The sequence below is a fragment of the Leuciscus leuciscus genome (assembly GCF_965113295.1).
Source record: "Leuciscus leuciscus genome assembly, chromosome: 4".
NCBI lineage: Eukaryota > Metazoa > Chordata > Actinopteri > Cypriniformes > Leuciscidae > Leuciscus > Leuciscus leuciscus.
The window spans coordinates 6471143-6490004 of NC_138728.1; the positions used below are offsets into that span (position 1 = coordinate 6471143).

Genomic DNA, 18862 nt, shown 5'->3' on the forward strand with positions numbered 1-18862 from the left:
TTATAATAAACATTTTACTAGTGAGCCTTTTTTGAGGGCTCTCAAAAGATGAACAGTCATGACTTGAAAATAAAATGCTCAAGTAGACTAACCGAAGTCAAAAGTGGACAGTGTACCTACATCCTTTTTACACAAGCTATAAGATTTATGCATGCTATTTAACAAATAGAAAATTAGCAAAGTTATTAGTTTTACATTTTTTCATTATATGCTCTGTCATTAAAGAATGACAGCAATAAAATAAAAATTCACTAGTCTGGGGGGAAAGCCAACTTCTTTTCCGCCATGTTTCATATTAACGCCCCTTCCAATTTCACATGATTAGAAATGGCCAATGAAATAGACATAAATTCTAACAGATAGCTTTCTAGGTATTATAGACCTCTGAACATTCAAACAAATACAATTTTGTCAACCTATGAATTGCTTATAGTCTCAGCATGTTAAACTGGCAAAGCATGACATTTTTAAATCAAGAAAGTAACATCAGCTATCAGATTATTTCAGCCATGGGATTCAAAGGGTTAACACTGTCCTTATGCAGGACACTTGACTTTAGGTTGCATGATGGGCACTGACCCTCTCAAGATACGCTCTACATAAGTGGATAAGTAGGAGGATGGCATTTAAATGCGATCAATCAGGATCAACCTCAATAAGCATTTTATGTTGCTTTGTTGCCAAAAGTTGATATTTAGCAAAAACGTGCAAATATTAAGAGACATTTTCCAATAAATGTACTGTTGGCTATGACGGAAAGTGCATCTGAGAGCACATCTACCAAACTTGTTTTGTCTGAAACATTGTGGTCATGTACATGCCGTAGGAATTGGGCTCAAATTGCATTGAGTGTTCAAATCTTCCTTGCCAAAGTTATATACTATGGGGAAAACAACATATTATAAAATGAGAGTCATTTTAAAACCCAGAAAATATTTCTCACGTTCAAAAGTGCAAAATATACGTTTTTATTCTGGCAAAGGAAGCGACTCAATTCAGAAGACTGGGAATAACGTGTACGATTCACATGGACTACTTTGATTGTGTTTTGGAGCTTGATAATTACAACGATCATCATTCGTCCTTGTTTTTCACGAAAAAAAATGTTAGAGCAACATGAAGGTGAGTGAAGTACATTTGTAAGCTGCTGGATATTTTGTATCAACTAAATTAATAAATTATGCTTGCGTTGGAAAATTAAAACAAGAAAGTGGATCATTCCTCCATAGGCACAAATGGTTTATCACAATTTGGTCTAATCACTTGCACGTCACTGCTCTAATGAATCTTTTGTTTTAATGAATCTTTTGTTTAAAATCAGTGAATCAAACTCACGTGCTTTCAGGACACGCCTCTTCGCTGCGTCAGTCTAGTGATTGACCCAAAGCTCATCGTTCTGAAAAGCAAAAAAATAAATAAAATAAAATAACAAAAATCGTTCTGAAAAGCGCGGTGTGCTCTGATTGGCCAGCGATCCAGTGCATTGCGATTGGCCCAAAAACCTTAAGCGTGTGACGGAAATGCCACGCCCCTTACCATATTTGGAACATCAGCTCCGAATGACAGGTGATGATGTCGGATCAATTCGAGCCCGAATCTGAACCGGACAATGCAGATGATCGAGCAACTTTGCCAGCGCGACTGGACCAGGACGGATCAGATTGGTAAGGTTTTATTTCATTGGGAACATAATTACTACTGATTATAATGACTGTACTGTCTTTTTACGCGTCGAGCCACGGAACACCATGTAAACAAAACCATGTCTGCATTTGTGATCGTAGAAACGACAAGCAAGCGCTACTCTATACTGCTCACAACTATACAGCGAGAAAACTTTTCAGAACGATGAGCTTTGAATCAAACTCAACTAGATTGATTTTTTTATGGCTAAATTTAATTTCCATTCAAATTTCCTGAAACCACGTGAGTTTGACACGCGTTCCGATTCACTGATTTGAAACAAAAGATTCATTAAAGCAGTGACGTGCAAGGGATCAGACCAAATTGCCAAATTATTTTGGCATATATTAAAATAATATAAATGTAAATGATTATACAATATGTTGTATTACTTAAAAAATGTGAAGAATTTGAATGGAAATTAAATTCAGCCATAAAATAAATAAATAAATGTGTTAGTCTGTTTGTCTTTCTGATATAAATATTGCAATGTAAAATAATATTGTCATCAAAAATTTCAATAATAAAGACCTGTTCATGAAACCAATGTCCTTGCATTCAAAAGCATCCAATACATGAGATTGATTTACACACACACACACACACACACACACACACACACACACACACACACACACAAACAAACACAAACACAAACACAAAACAAAACACATCAATGTAATATTTCAACTTGCCTCTGCACATAATGACCTGAACACACACGTGAACTTGAGTTATGCTAGTCAGAATGTGAAAACATTCTCTCGGACCGAAACCCGTCTAAGACACAGACAACGAAGAACAAAAACATAAATTTAACAACATTCTATTAGGCTGAAAATAATGTTTTGGTAACACTTTACAATAAGGTTTCATTAGTAAACATTAGATAACTACTTTAGTTAACGAACAATACTGCAGGATTTATTAATCTTAAAGGAACACTCCACCGTTTTTTGAAATAGGGCTTATTCACCTTCTTTCCTAAATTTAGATAGGTGGGCAAATGCATTTTTGTCTCAGTGCATGCATTGTTTTAGTTTGACAGGGTCGGCGCTAGCTTAGCTTAGCACAATGAATGGAATCCTTTGTTGCCAGCTAGCATGTCCTGAGTAAAAGTGATATAAAAAAAAATTAAAAACCCACCTAATTACTTCTTGTGGCCTGCGTATTCACAACAAGTACAAATAGTGATGCAGATTAACACTAGACGATTTCCTATGCAGATTTTGACTTGGGACTATATTAGGGGGAAGCACAGGTGAAGCACTGCTACTTGGGCGCAGAGATATCACGCCCAAGTAGCAGTGCTTCGCCTGTGCTTCCCCCTAATATAGTCCTTAATATATAAGTCAATATCTGCCTAGGAAATCGCCTAGTGTTAATCTGCATCACTATTTGTACTTGTTGTGAATACGTAGGCCACAAGAAGTAATTAGGTGGGTTTTTAAAAATGTTTATATCACTTTTACTCAGGACATGCTAGCTGGCAACAAAGGATTCCATTCATTGTGCTAAGCTAAGCTAGCGCCGACCCTGTCAAACTAAAACAATGCATGCACTGAGACAAAAATGCATTTGCCCACCTATCTAAATGTAGGAAAGAAGGTGAATAAGCCCTATTTCAAAAAACGGTGGAGTGTTCCTTTAATGTTAATTTCAACATTTACTAATACATTATTAAAATCAAGTTGTATTTGTTAACATAAGTTCATGCACGGTGAACTAACATGAACAAATAATGAACGACTGTATTTTTTATTCACTAACAAATTTTAATAAATATTGTAACAAATATATTGCTCTCATTGTTAGTTTAATACATTAATGTTAACAAATGATAACTTATTGTAAAGTGTTACCAATATTTTTATCAAAGTGTTATTATTTGGGAGCTCAGGTTTTCACAACAAGGACTATCCTCACATTTAGTTTTTATTTATACATTTACATTAATGTTTAATTTAATTTAGCATTCTCGTCAAGTAAAATATTGTATTTTACTTGAGTAAAGTAAAATCTTATTTTAATCAACAGAGTAAAATAAAATTCACAAATATTGACTAAATATGTGTAAAATAATAATGCAATGAATGAACCAAATAAAATCAAAGTCTGTCTTGCATTTAATGCATGTTTCTCAGCAACAACGGAAATTGCACCATCTAGCATCAAACCAGCAGTGTTACCTGTAGAGTCTAAATGCAGATACTACAGCATATAGTGTAAATTAATATACACATGACATGGGGGCAAGTCTAATATGGGTATATTATTTAAATATATCAGGACAAAAACACAAGGATAACATGTTCACATTTCTACTGCCCTATTTCACATAGCGGATGATGTTTACAAGCTAAAATACAATTGTGGTCAGAATTATTGGCACCCCTGCTAAATATGATCAAAGATGGCTGTAAAAATAAATCTGCATTGTTTATCCTTTTTTATCTTTAATTAAAAAAATTCAAGAAAAAAAATAACCTTTCATTGAAGTAAGAGAATAGAAAGTGTGGGGTAAATCACATTAGGAAATAAATGCTTTTCTCCAAAACACGTTGGCCACAATTATTGGCAGCCCTAGAATTTTTTATGAGTAAAATATTTCTGTATTCCCATTAATATTTTTTTTTTTTAGCACACCAGGGTCATGAAATTGTCTAGTTATGACTTCTTGTTTCACACAAGTATAAATATGAGGAAACACAAAGGCCAAATTCCCTTAATCATGAAAGAGCTTTTTGGCAGCAAACCCACCAGACAGGATTGATGGAAACAGGGATAAAAAGTACCCCATGCCCACGGTTAAATGCTGGATCTTTAATGTTGTGGGCCTATTTTTTAACTAGAGGTCCTGGACATTGTTCAGAGACATGGCATCATGGATTTGAGCAAATACCAACAGATAAAAAATCAAAACCGGACGGCCTCTGCTAGAAATCTTCTAATGGGCCGTGGTCGGATCTTCCATCAGGACAATGATCCAAAACAAACATCAATCAACACAAAAATGTGTTACGGAGCACAAAGTGAAGCTTCTGCCTCGACCATCCCAGTTCCCTGACCTGAACCCTATAGAAAACTGAAGAGAAGAAGCACCAGCATGGAGCTGGGGATCGGAAGGATCTGGAGAGATGGTCTCTGATCTCATCAGGTGTTCTTTAAACTCATCAGGCATTATAGGAGAAAAGTTTTTTTTTTTTTATGAAAGATCAAAAGGATAAACAATGCATATTTAATTTATACAGCCATCTTTGATCATATTTTGCAGGGATGCCAATAATTCTGACCACAACTATATGTTTTGTGATAGTTGTTCATGAGAACCTAAAACTAACTTTAACGTGCTCTGAAACGCTTTACATTTACATAAACAGTATTTGATTCAAATAAAGCAAAGTTCTAAACATATTTACAGTAAGTTTTATAGGTTAAACTTTCTATTAAAGAAGTCAGCGAGCTCCTTCGCGTTCACTCCATTTGCTTAATACGACCTCATTATTGCTGATTGAACAACGAGAAATGAAACTGAATGTTTAATTACGATGCATGATAAACAATATTTCAAATCAATCAATCAATCATAGTCCCCTAATATATAAATATCTTATAGAAATGTCTTACTCTTGCCGTATTGTTTGAGAGTTGATCTCACTCGTCGAAACTGCCATGCTGGATGATGAGATTCTGACAAAATCATACATTTGTTTTCAAATAAATGGATTTTACATCGCACTCCTTTCATCTGCGACTGTCCACCACCTCTTTTCGTTTAATAATGCGACGATAATTTCACCTGCCTTAATTAACCTAATGATTGATGCAGTTTTCAATCCTCTCCACTAGGCGGCGCAAGCGCGCTTCACTTTCAGCATAAAGCCTTGGATCCTGCTTGGATCCCTATGGCGCTGGATTGCAATGGCCACAACACATTTAGACCTTTGTAACGGTATGAGAGAGTAGATATTTTTCTGTTTAAGATTCTACACATCACTAACTTTCTTTTCTGCAGCCTAAAACCTTATATTGCAAAGATAATTTTTTGGAATGTGTGATTCAATTAAAATTGAATACAATGTCCATGAGGTCTTTATTTGTCTTTTTAACCTGTAGAATAAAAATGTTTGCACACCTACCCAACCGAAGCAGAGTTCAGAGACATGGACAGGTAATGCATGACTCTGATACCATGCACATATGGAAATGTGAATATGAAAATGACAAGATTGCACATGCAGGGAAGCAAACGAACACACTGCAGAAGAAACTTCCTATAGAAACAATGAAAATATAGTGACCCAGTGTTCTGAGTTGCTCATAAAGTAATGCATTATATATGTATATATATTTGTTAAATGCAGAAACAAATATTTTTTTTATATTATAAGTTGCACATTAATTATAAGGCAGTATAATGTATTCATGCATAAGTTTTTATGCAAGTTGCCCAGTAAAGCTCAGTAATGTAGAAATACACATACTTGTATATTAATTCCAGGTTTTTGTCTAAAAAGACTGCTAATGGAATGTGTCTCATCATTTAGAATCCATTTCCTGTTGGATAACAAAATTATGATTAATAATCTTTGGTTTTTTTCATGCCATCTCTTCTCTTATGTTCTATCAATATAGTAAAAAAATGTGTGCTTCTTGTCTCTATTTGTCTCTTTGTCAGGTGGACATCTTGAATAAAGTGGACTGGAATGCATGGATGGCTAGCCAGAGGCTAGCAATAGCAAGCTAGCTTTGAAAGCATAAGATCCCACCCTCCCTTCAGAGCGTCTCCAAAGCCACGCCTCCTTCAAAACACATGAACGCACACAGCCAGAGCAGAGTCTGCAAAGCGTCACCGTTAAACTACCTCGTGTCTCAAAGCACATAACATTACAAAAATAATGAACAGAAACAACTTCGAGCTCTGACTTGTATCACCTGACTCCTGCAGATTCATTTCGCCGTGGATAGTGTTGACATAGAAACGCATGATTCTGAGTCCGACATGAACAGCTCCGAGTAGACTGTCAAGGGTTGTTAATTAATTATACATTTTTATAATTAATTATTGTTAATCTATTAATTATGGCATGAACGCAGCATAAGCTCATTGTTTTGGTTCAGAAGGAACTGTAAACTGTCTTATGAAACGTGCTGATGGCGTGCGGTGTCTGTGAGAGCAGGGTGTGTTGAGGTATGGAAATATGTTTGCAGGATTTAAACATTGCATTTTTTGGTCCTGAGACTTCCATAAAATATATATGTACAGTTTTTTTATATATATTTTTTTATATCTAGACAACTTCTATTATTGATTGCTATCAGGATGTGAAGAGAGTTCAACCAGTGTTTTCAGTCAAAAAGTGTTTGAAAAACATTTCCTACCCTACTACACCAAAGACTTTAAGTTTTCAAGCTTCTCTAAATTACATTGAGTTTAAGACAAACCCCTCTCTTCCTCTTCCTCTGTGTGTTCGTGCATTTTAGGCAAAAGAAGGGGATCTTACGAGTTTCACTGAGGCAGATGTGAAGCAATTAAACTCTCCTCAACTCATTGAGTTTGTGGCTCTGTTACTCCAAGAGGTACTAAACAAGTTAAAACTGGGAACTGATAATTTCTTGGAACCGCAATATCTTGTTTGCATCCTGTTTTGTCTTGAATCTGCAAGAGAAAATCACATATCTATAAAACCACACATAAAATCTTACATTTTAAATGTAAACCTGTTTACATGTTTATTACTATGATGTATATTATGGATTAAATTACATTTTTAACTTTTTAAAAATTAAATTTAAAGATCTAATTTAGTCTGTGATGCCCCATTATGTTGATGCAGAATAAGTCATGCTGTACCGTATCAAACACTTTTTAGCACTTCAGATCAAAAGACAGAGAGGAACAGAAAGCAGAAGTGGTCTTGTAACGTGTCTGTGTGTTTCCTCTGTGCATTGCCTGTATCAGGAGCCGCTTCCTCTGTCCCATGTGAAGAAGATGCAGGAGGTCTACCAGCTGAACAGTGTTAAAAACTCAGAGGTTCGCTTCAGGTAAGCAGCAGACCGGTTTCTTTAAATTATCTGATTATCACATATTTCAGTATTTCATGTCAAATTGTTTGTGTTTATGCAGGTGGTTGCGTGTCTGTGTGAGGGCACACTGGGAGGAAGCTGTTCCCCTGGCGATGAAGATGGCTACCGAACAGGGCAGAATGAAATTCACTCGCCTGCTCTTTAAAGGTCCCATTGCATGAAAATTTTACTTTATGAGGTTTTTTAACCTTAATATGGGTTCCCCTAGCCTGCCTATGGTCCCCCAGTGGCTAGACGTTTTGATGGGTGTAAACCAAGCCCTGGGTATTTTTGAGAAAATGAAAGCTCAGACGGGCGAATCTAGAAATCTTCCCCTTATGTCGTCATAAGGGGAAAAGTTACCTCCCCTTTCTCTGCTTTGCCTGCAAAGAGAATTTGGCCGCCCATGAGAAAATGAGCTGCACGAGCGCGATATTGGTTTTTCCTCGAGAGATATCATGACTTGCAAACAAGCGAAGCATGGCAGTTGCTCAGTGTTTGGATTAGGCCGCTGTACGTGAGCTGTATCGTTCAGTTTCGTTCCACCAATTGGGGCACTAATTTTTCTTTTGCTCAATATGTTCAACGTTAATAAAAGATATCCAAGCAAAAAGTTCTCCACGCATTATCCTGCAGTTAATGAGAAATTGTAATTTATTGGCGCACTATATTGATTGCGTATTGAGACGTCTAAAACGGTTGAGCTCGATTTTCAACCAATCAGCATCGAAAATGTAAGTAGGTCACAGCCGAAATCAAGCCAATATCACTACGCACATATGTAACGTTAAACAGAGGAGGACGTAAGCAGCGCATCTTCATCTGATAGCGGCGATCAAGCTCGATTAACACCCGTAAAGTGTATTCTTCATGTCGGAAAAGATGGTGGGAAAGGTCCGCAGCCCTTTACTGAAGTCCGATGGGAAAAAAAATCAAGCAATGTGCGTAGGAATGGCTCAAAACGTCGGACACTACGGAGCTAACGTTAGCTATTGCTAATAAACATGTTGCCCTCCTGGACAAACTGGTCTCTGATGTCCCAACAACTACGGGTTTCACCCGGCCTGATATCGGAGAGAGAGAGAGAGAGAGAGAGAGAGAGAGAGAGAGAGAGAGAGAGAGAGAGAGAGAGAGAGAGAGAGAGAGAGAGAGAGAGATGGGTAGGTTTAGGGGTCGGGTTAGTGTGTGAGAGAGATGGATAGGTTTAGGGGTCAGAGATAGGCTGCTGTCAGTAGCCTAAAAGAGGCCTAGAAATAGGGTTTCGTTCCACATATTTAATATCAGAAATATATAGAGATTCCTTAGGAAAAAGTTCTCCACACACAATCTTGCAGTTTTTGAGAAAAATTATGCTAAAGGTGCCCATTTTGAAAAAAAGGGAAAACATAGGGAATTTTGCACTTTCAAACCTGTTATCATATAAACCCAAAAATGCAGAATTACCACTTGAAGTACAAAATAAAATTTTGAAATTTTAAACCAGTTTGAAATGTGTGATATACCTGAAGTTGCTATCTAGGGACAGTAAACATGATAAGATTATCAAGAAAACTTCTACTGTAACATTAACATCCCAATTACTTCTCATTATGTTGTTCCAATTCAAAGGTAATATTTGAGGTAAAATCTGAATAACAAATAGAATTAAGCCAAAATATAATAACCGAGCTGCCAACTCTCACGCATTCACTGTGAGACTCACGCAATTGACACTTTTCACACGCTCTCACACCACACATCCATTCTCAGGAAAGCCATTTATTGACCATAATATAGACACGTTAGTTGGCTAGAAAAAGAGCTATAGAGAGTATTTTGCTAAATATGTGTACTATATTACATATTTATTATATTTGTACTTATATCATTAAATAAAGTTGTTATTATAATAAAAAACACATTATATTTAATTTGAGTTATTTTTAACCTTAAATAATACTACCAGCTGATAGGGCTGTCTGTGTGTAGCCTATTGTTCTTGAGAAAAATTAACGCCTATCTTGTGTACCTAATATTTATCCAAATGAGTCAACATTAAATCAAATCACAGGAATTGAATTGAAATCGTGAAATTTCTTTAAGAAAAAAAAAAAAAAAAAAAAAACTTAGCTTACCAGAAATTGTACCATATAAACATTGTAACATGTTGTCAAAATTCAGTTTAGTTACTAAAATGTTTTGACAATCACCAAGTTAAACTCAAAAGTGTACAAAGAAAAACACTTTTAAAAATAACACATTTAATGGTGAATTGTTAATTTGCATACACGAGCAGTAACTGCACTACATGTACATATTCACAGGAATGATTATTGTAAACAAGATTTAATTTGGATTTATTTATTTACCTACCCATCTCTCTCACACACACACACTAACCCAACCCCTAAACCTACCCATCTCTCTCTCTCACACACACACACACTAACCCGACCCCTAAACCTACCCATCTCTCTCTCTCTCTCACACTCACACACTAACCCAACCCCTAAACCTACTCATCTCTCTCTCTCTCACTCACACACACACACACACACACACACACACACACACACACACACACACACACACACTAACCCGACCCCTAAACCTACCCATCTCTCTCTCTCTCTCACACTCACACTCACCTGACCCCTTAACCTACCCATCACGCACATACACACAAGTCAAGCGTTTTTTTTTGTCTAGCCTATAAAACGCCGATATCAGGCCGGGTGAAACCCGTAGTTGTTGGGACATCAGAGACCAGTTTGTCCAGGAGGGCAACATGTTTATTAGCAATAGCTAACGTTAGCACCGTAGTGTCCGACGTTTTGAGCCATTCCTACGCACATTGCTTGATTTTTTCCCATCGGACTTCAGTAAAGGGCTGCGGACCTTTCCCACCATCTTTTCCGACATGAAGAATACACTTTACGGGTGTTAATCGAGCTTGATCGCCGCTATCAGATGAAGATGCGCTGCTTACGTCCTCCTCTGTTTAACGTTACATATGTGCGTAGTGATATTGGCTTGATTTCGGCTGTGACCTACTTACATTTTCGATGCTGATTGGTTGAAAATCGAGCTCAACCGTTTTAGACGTCTCAATACGCAGTCAATATAGTGCGCCAATAAATTACAATTTCTCATTAACTGCAGGATAATGCGTGGAGAACTTTTTGCTTGGATACCATTTATTAACGTTGAACATATTGAGCAAAAGAAAAATTAGTGCCCCAATTGGTGGAACGAAACCCTATTTCTAGGCCTCTTTTAGGCTACTGACAGCGGCCTAGATGTACAAATGAACACAAAAGTATTGTTTTAGTTCCTTCATCCGAGCCTCTGGAGAACCAGTGGGTTATGTGAATTTCTGATGTGTAATTGTTCAAGTTCAGACAGATAATCTTTCTCTCAGTCGTTCAATACTGTTTATGCATCAGTAAATCAAGCCAGTGACTAAACGATCAACTTCACGTCATTTCTCTTAGTAGGATGAAAATAATCTTACTTAAACTGTGATTAATATATATACAGAAAGCGATCAAAGAACAATCCCTTTCCAATCGCCCAAGCTGTCAATCACACAGCGCGAGTTTATCTGGACACTTGCCAAAACTCGTTATGAAATCAATGACGCTGTTACGCTGCACAACGAAGCTCTTACTGTACTTAACTCATGTTTGCATTGGTGAAATCATTAGTGAGAGTGCAGAAACTGCGTAGCAATGATAAGATCTTCATTCACGCGATCAACAGGCTGTCATCTGCTCAATGCTCATCACTGCAACCTTTCATGTGATGGGAATAGATCTAAATATTAAAAAAAACTTCTTACGATTTGTTAATACCGATAGCTGTAATAGTAAAAACGTGTAACAGCTGTAATAGTAAAAGTTTTCGAGAGAGTTCCACATGTAATGCGAGATATTTCATATGCAAGCATGTCAGCCAATCACAGCAGTGGGCGTTAACACTGAAGTCTCACAGCAGCCAATCACAGCAGTGGGCGTTTACACGGAAGTCTCACAGCAGCCAATCACAGCAGTGGGCGTTTACACGGAAGTCTCACAGCAGCCAATCACAGCAGTGGGCGTTAACACTGAAGTCTCACAGCAGCCAATCACAACAGTGGGCGTTTACACGGAAGTCTCACAGCAGCCAATCACAGCAGTGGGCGTTTACACGGAAGTCTCACAGCAGCCAATCACAGCAGTGGGCGTTAACACTGAAGTCTCACAGCAGCCAATCACAGCAGTGGGCGTTAACACTGAAGTCTCACAGCAGCGATTACACGGAAGTCTCACAGCAGCCAATCACAGCAGTGGGCGTTAACACTGAAGTCTCACAGCAGCCAATCACAGCAGTGGGCGTTTACACGGAAGTCTCACAGCAGCCAATCACAACAGTGGGCGTTTACACGGAAGTCTCACAGCAGCCAATCACAACAGTGGGCGTTTACACGGAAGTCTCACAGCAGCCAATCACAGCAGTGGGCGTTAACACTGAAGTCTCACAGCAGACACGCCCCTTCAAACAGAGCGTTCAAATCAGAGGCTAAAATCAGGCTAGGAAATATGCCTTTTATTTCTAAATTATAACAACTTTTGATCTAAAAAACATACTAACACTATAAGGGCACCCCAGGAAACATTCTAAAATAATGAAAATAATCCATGCAATGGGACCTTTAAGTAAATTTGTTAATTTGTTCTGAGAAGTCCATGATTGGACCAAAGACAGCAACAGCAATAAGTAGGGTCAGTTGTTGAAAATGGACCAAAAGGAACAGGATGTTACAGAAAGTTTTGTAATTTCCTTGCTGACATGAGCAACAAAACATTGACTAAACTTCTGTTTTTAACTGTCGAGACTCTTCAAGACCATTTCAAAAGTGCACTTGCTGACCCTTCTTTCTCTCTTTCCATTTTAGGGAAGTTTACAACTTCTCCAAGTACAGCGACGAGGCAGTGAAGACTTTTAAGGAGCACCGTGGAGCAATGCACCCCGTCACAGCGATGCTCGTGGCCAAGGATCTGAAAATCGATGGCTAAAATGCTGCTTTCTGACCGTCTTATGTGCAGGCAGTGTTTCTGTGCTTCAGCTTAGTCCTCAGATGCAAACCTGCATATCAGGTTAATGTGCAGAACGTTCTTCTCATTGGCCGAAGCTTGGCTTTTTAATGTCTTGATGGAGGTTTCAGTCTCAGGGCTTACAACAAGAGTTTCAGGATCATGCAGTTTGGTGTTAAAAACATTTCCCTTTATATGATTTGTCAAAAGTAATGTTCTGTAATAAACTCCTCTGTACAAGAAGTGTCTACTCTATTGTCCAATAAAAATTGTGTCTTGATACAGAATAAGGTGCATGGCATGGCACATAAACACATGTATTTCATGTGTACTTCATGCTCAACATGCGTATGTTTTACTTTTTCTTTTAAGTTGCACAATTCAACAAATCATAAAGTGGTTTTTTTGGACAGTTCTTCAGGGGACGCTCTAAAATTAATTGTATATAAAAATGTTCACTCCTTGTCCCTTCCCCACCCATTTAAGTTCCCATCACTTGCTTTTCAAAAAGAAAACGATGGGAACCCACAACTCAACATCGAGAGAATATAAAACACAACATTATCATATAAACTACCTGCTGAACATCATAAAGAGAGGCTTGAATGAACTCTTGAGGTATTTCTTGCATAAAGATCTGGGTTCTTTCCATCAGTTGATCCTTAATCACAGACACAATTATAAACAATACATTTTGAATTATAAATTTATAAATTTTGATAAGCTGACTTCTATTTAACAGTTTAAACAGTGAGTGTTTAATAGGTAAAGTGTAAAAAAATATTAATTTTTTCATTTTGTACTTTTGCTTTCACTTTTTTTATTTGCAAAGTGTGTAAAGTGTGACTTTTTTTTCTTTTTCATTATTTATTTTTTCATTTTGTACTTTTGCTTTCACTTTTTTATTTGCATTTTTACTTTTAGTTTTTACTTTGTTTTCATTTTTACTTTCACTTCTGTTTTAGAAATTTAGTTGCTAAAAAAACTTTTAAAAGTAAGACAAAAGTGAAAAAAGTTACTTTTAAAAGTAACTAAGTAATAGTTACTAAAAGTGACTAAGTTAAAGTAACTATTACTAGTAACTATAACTTTTAAAAGTAACTATAACTTAAGTAACTTAACTATAACTTAGTTATATAAGTAAAAGTAACTATTCCTTTGTTACTTTTAAAAGTAAAAGTAATAAGTAAAATAATTCAAAGTAAAATTTTATTATTTTACTTATTACTTTAAACTTTTTTAAACTAACTTTTTTTAAGTAACTAAGTAAAAGTAACTATTACTGAATTACTTTTTAAAGTAACTTAGTTACTTAGTAACTTAGTAACTGTTACTTTTAAAAGTAACTTTTTCACTTTTGTTTTAGAAATGTAGTTGTTAAAAGTAACTGTTACTTAGTTACTTTTCAAAGTAACTTAGTAATAGTTACTTTTAAAAGTTGTTAAAAGTAACTGTTACTGAGTTACTTTTAAAAGTAACTTAGTAATAGTTACTTAACAAAATTTCTAAAACAAAAGTGAAAAAAGTCCAAAAAAGAAAAAAAGTCCAAAAAAGAAAAAGTCCAAGTCCGCCAAGAGAAGAAGGAGAAAGAAGAAAAGAAGAGAGAAAGAAAGAAAGAAAGAAAAAAAGGTTTTATATAATATTTTATTTATTATATTATTAAACGTAGCAAATCATAAGCACGAAGCGGCATAACCACAGCGACGGGCACTCCGAAACCTCGGGGGGGGAACACACACACACTACCCCCCCCTTTGGTTTTTTGGGTGTGCAGACACCTGACCCAGGCTCGAACCATGGACCTTGGGAAGGTGATACCATGACTCCACCACTGCGCCACCAGCGCCTGCACAGTTTGGCTGGTTCTCCTGGTACATTTATCTTTTGAAACAGAGTATAAAACCACAACAACAAGCTGGAATAGAACCAGAAACCTTTCGCTTCAGTGACAGTACCGCTACCACTTACCCAACAAAGACAACACGATTAAATCAGTTCTCCTGGTACGTTTGTCTTTCGAACCTGAGTCTGAAATTGTATAAAACAACAAGAAGTTGGAATAGAACCGGTAACCTTTTACTTTAGCAAAGAATAACTTAAATTACACACAGCTTATATATCAGTTTGCATATTTCAATGTCAAATGTCAAACAGAACAAAAAACATTTCTATAAGAGTAGCTTTGGTTTTTTCATAATTGAATAATAAATTTAAAGAAATACTTTGTCCAGAAGTAAATACACAAACAATCCTGCAGAGTAGTCAATGAGTTATCAATCAATGATGACCATCTTTTACCCAGCTTTAAGATAAACTTTAAATGTAAAACATCCTCATTGCATCACAGGCTCTGTGGCTCAGTGGATAGTTGTCTCCCTATCAAACCAGGAAGTTCTGGTTCAAACCTGATATTTGCTGAAGTTATTCATCATTTAACACAAAGCTCTGGATCAAACCTGTTAAATCGCTCATCATCTCTGCAGTCTCAGTGGCTCAGGAGAGAAAGCGTTGTGTTTCAATCACGGCGTCCTGAGTTCAAATCCCACTATTGCTGACTTTCAATTGTTCTCATTAGACAAGGAGTCCCAAACACCAGCTATTGCCGTGAAATCCATGATGGGTGAGTGGATAAACACACACTCTCTGAGGATAAGACTGTAAAGAAGACACAGGTTCAAATCTCACTTTAACTGCTTTATTGGAAACTCTCAGGATAATAGTGAAATAGAAGTTCCTTCACATGAACAGACAAGAGATCTGTGGCTCACAGGTAAGAGCGCTGCCTCACGGGTTCAGAGGTTGATGGTTCAATCCCAGCTGGGTCTCTGCGATAGGAGTGATGTGTGCCCAAAGGAGGGGGATATCAGTGCGGGCTCCCCCCGGAGCTTCCGGCACAGTCACCAGCAGTGGTTATGCTTTTGGACACACACGGGAAAAAAATGTTTTAATTATATATAAAAAAATTCACCCACTTAGGTTCCCATCATTTGCTTTCCAAAGGAGTGGCCCTTCAAAAAGAAAGTGATGGGAACCTACATGTTTAGCACAGTAAAACACACAATCACACATCATATACATTACCTGTCCATGAGCAGAAGTCCGTCATTACAGTCAATGTCTGTCACACGACTCTGAGCTCTGCTTCTGTTGACTGTCGATGTAATGGTCCAAACACAGTCCTTCTCTGTAAGGAAAGACATAAATACAATTAACAAAACATTACTCTATATTATAGATCTACATCTATAAATGAGAATGTGAAAGTTAGTCTAAAGACTAGTTAATAGATGGAAATGGAATAAATTAAAAGCCTAAAGCTGTACAGTGTGAAAAATATATAGCTGAGTATATAATATAGTATACTTCAGTAAGGCTGTATCAATAATAATCTTTTAATTCAATTCAAATGAAGAGACTTTCCTTCAAATTAAACAAGTATAATTGAAGACTAAACTTTTATTGTTTAATGTTATTTTCAGTAGTATTTTTCTTTATTAATGTTCATAATAATTTATATTTTGCGAAGTCAGAGTGTGTTTGTACATGTGTGCTGAGGAGAGATATGGGATGAGCTATATTTTGCATAGAAGTATGTGTGCAATGCAAAATATGTCCCACTGATGCAAAGGTTTTCCAATGATGATGATGTGTACATCAACTGTTGTACAGTCGGCATGTTCTTTACAAGGAAAGGAATGTATTTCACTGATGCATGTAAACACAGTTTTCTGGACAGAGAGGGAAAAAGAGAAATCTGGAATGAAGACCACCTCTCCTGTAACCTTCCTCTTCTATGGCTGTTTCTCTCGTATGTCTGACATGTAACAATATAATAAATAAGAGATCTCTTGGCAAAATAACTGGTGTAGCTTCAGTGATTCAACCATAATGGGAAAAAGCTTAATTTTCAAATCTACAGTAATCCTTAAAGGCTGGTTTCCAGGGGCCGGTTTCACAAAGCTATTTTAGACCGGTCTATAGAGTTAGACAAGTCTAAAATTTGCTCATAGACTAGACTAATGCAAGTTAGACTGTTTCACTGACTGACTTAATTTAGACCAAAAAAAGAATCCACCTTACCCCCAGGCTAACTTAGGTAACTCTGTTACCTTGGCAACCAGCAGTAACAATCAGTTACATTAAAAACAGCCAAAAGAAAAGGGAAAATGGCTCATAATTTAAACATTTCTTCTTGTTACTACATTCTCCGCTAAATTTCCCAAGTAAAATGTCCTTGTAACTGTTACACTCCTCCAACAAACACATATTTTCCACTGGGGTAAACTGCACTGAGCGGTTGAATGCGCTTACTCGATCCGCCATGTTTTTTGTTTTGAAAAGTGTCTTATTTTACCCAGAATGCATTGCAGTGTAGTCCTCCTTAAGATAGTCAGAGTCTTAAGTGCTTTTGTGCAACGGTCTGATTTAGATGTCTATCTGAAGTCTGACTATCTACTATATCTAAGCCAAGTCTATCTTTGTGAAACCGGCCCCTGCACATGGTGTTAGCCCTGTTCTGTTCTGGACTGTATGATGCTTTTCATTAGACGTAACATCACTGCAGCTCTACAAACAGAAGCAGCAGAAACATCTGAGCTTCTCACTCCAACTAACTCTATTAACAAACATCAACCCAGTAGATTATTATTACCTACAGTAAGACTACAACAACAACAACAGACACACACAAAAAAAACACCATTCCTTATTATTCTGCTTAATAACATTAATATCAGAGGGCGAATAATTCAAAGATTATAAATGTAAAGCAACACCTACAGATTAATTTGCTCTTCTGAAGGTCTAAGTGTGAGTTCAGGAAAAGAAGAGCAACAAAGTCTGTGTTAAACTTTCTATAGGAGACGCGAATGCCTTCATTTAATAACAAGCTTAAACAACATTTAGATTACAGACACCATGAGAATTAAACTGACGAGCCCTGATGATGACATTTCAGCAGAACGATGGATCAGTACAAATATAATTATACAAAACATTAAAGGAGCTGTATGTAAGAAATGTATTTCAATTAATCATAAAATGGCCCTGATATGTCACTAGACATTAAGAAATCATGTTCATTTCAAATACATATATCACTGACAACAGTAGTCCGGCCTGGATATTGTCATTTAAAAAGTGAAGTTGCAGCCCTCAACTGATGTTGATGTTGTCATGTTGTGTTTTAGCCTGAAGCGCCACCCTCCACCTATCTACCAATCACGAAGTCAGTAGTGTTTCGGCATCGGGGTTGCCAGCTCTGCTCTAGTTACCACAGCTACGTAGAAGCCTACGTTCCTGCTGGATCCTGCAGCCTATCTGGCAACCTCGAGTCAGGGGGGAGGGGGAGGGAATACACCGCTCTACAGTAATTTGAAAGTAATTGCAGTACCAGTTTTGGCCACAATCTTACATACGGCTCCTTTAAGCGTCGCGATATCATTATACTAGAGAAATTCACTTTATGTGCAAAGTTACTTACCGCGGAGTTTAATGACACTCGATTCCCTTTTTTTTTTTTATCGGACTCTGTGTGTCGGTTTATTTGCTGAAATATGTACAGTTAGTGTGATATTAATAGCTGTCATCTGCACGTGTTAATGTTGTCAAGGATCTAAATGAGTCGCTCTGACAGTGAAACCCGCTCACGTCGCCTAGTGGAGCGGATGAAGAACTGCACTTCAGTTTCTGTCATTCTACTATTATTAAACACGTTTACGCCTACTAAAATGTGTTCTGGGCAAGTGAGTGTGTGGCCAGTCATAGGTGAGAGGGCTGAAATGTGATGTTCATATGTTTGAAAACTAATCTATGGTTTTGTCAGATCAGCTCTCATTGTTTAAACGAACAACATCACTGGGATGCATTTGCAATTCCCTATTTGCACATTACTCTTCATGAGTTTTCTATTAATCTTTCTTGATGTTCCTTTAACACTCACCACATTCACTGCACGCCACCCAGTGAAGGAGTGAATGAATCTGTGAACGCATTTAAACAAATCTTTTTAGTGATTGGCCAATGAAACTTTGTACTGCTGGTCCGTTCTCTTTAGCGCC

The 18862-nt window shown here is 37.1% G+C and overlaps 2 long non-coding RNA genes across 3 annotated transcripts; one reads left to right on the forward strand and one right to left on the reverse strand.

The window, feature by feature from the left end:
- The first annotated feature begins 7122 nt into the window (after positions 1 to 7122).
- Positions 7123 to 13046, forward strand: LOC309497308. The gene is made up of 4 exons (XR_014205481.1): positions 7123 to 7263; positions 7646 to 7728; positions 7811 to 7917; positions 12665 to 13046. It is a non-coding gene; the product is annotated as an uncharacterized lncRNA (long non-coding RNA).
- A 1510-nt stretch (positions 13047 to 14556) lies between these two features.
- Positions 14557 to 18426, reverse strand: LOC309498016. 2 transcript variants are annotated; one of them, XR_014205805.1, is made up of 4 exons: positions 18286 to 18426; positions 15885 to 15987; positions 15572 to 15718; positions 14557 to 15458 (listed from the first exon to the last, which is right to left on the reverse strand). It is a non-coding gene; the product is annotated as an uncharacterized lncRNA (long non-coding RNA). The 2 variants fall into 2 exon arrangements; XR_014205806.1 differs by having other exon boundaries at positions 14557 to 15718.
- Between the last annotated feature and the right edge of the window lie 436 nt (positions 18427 to 18862).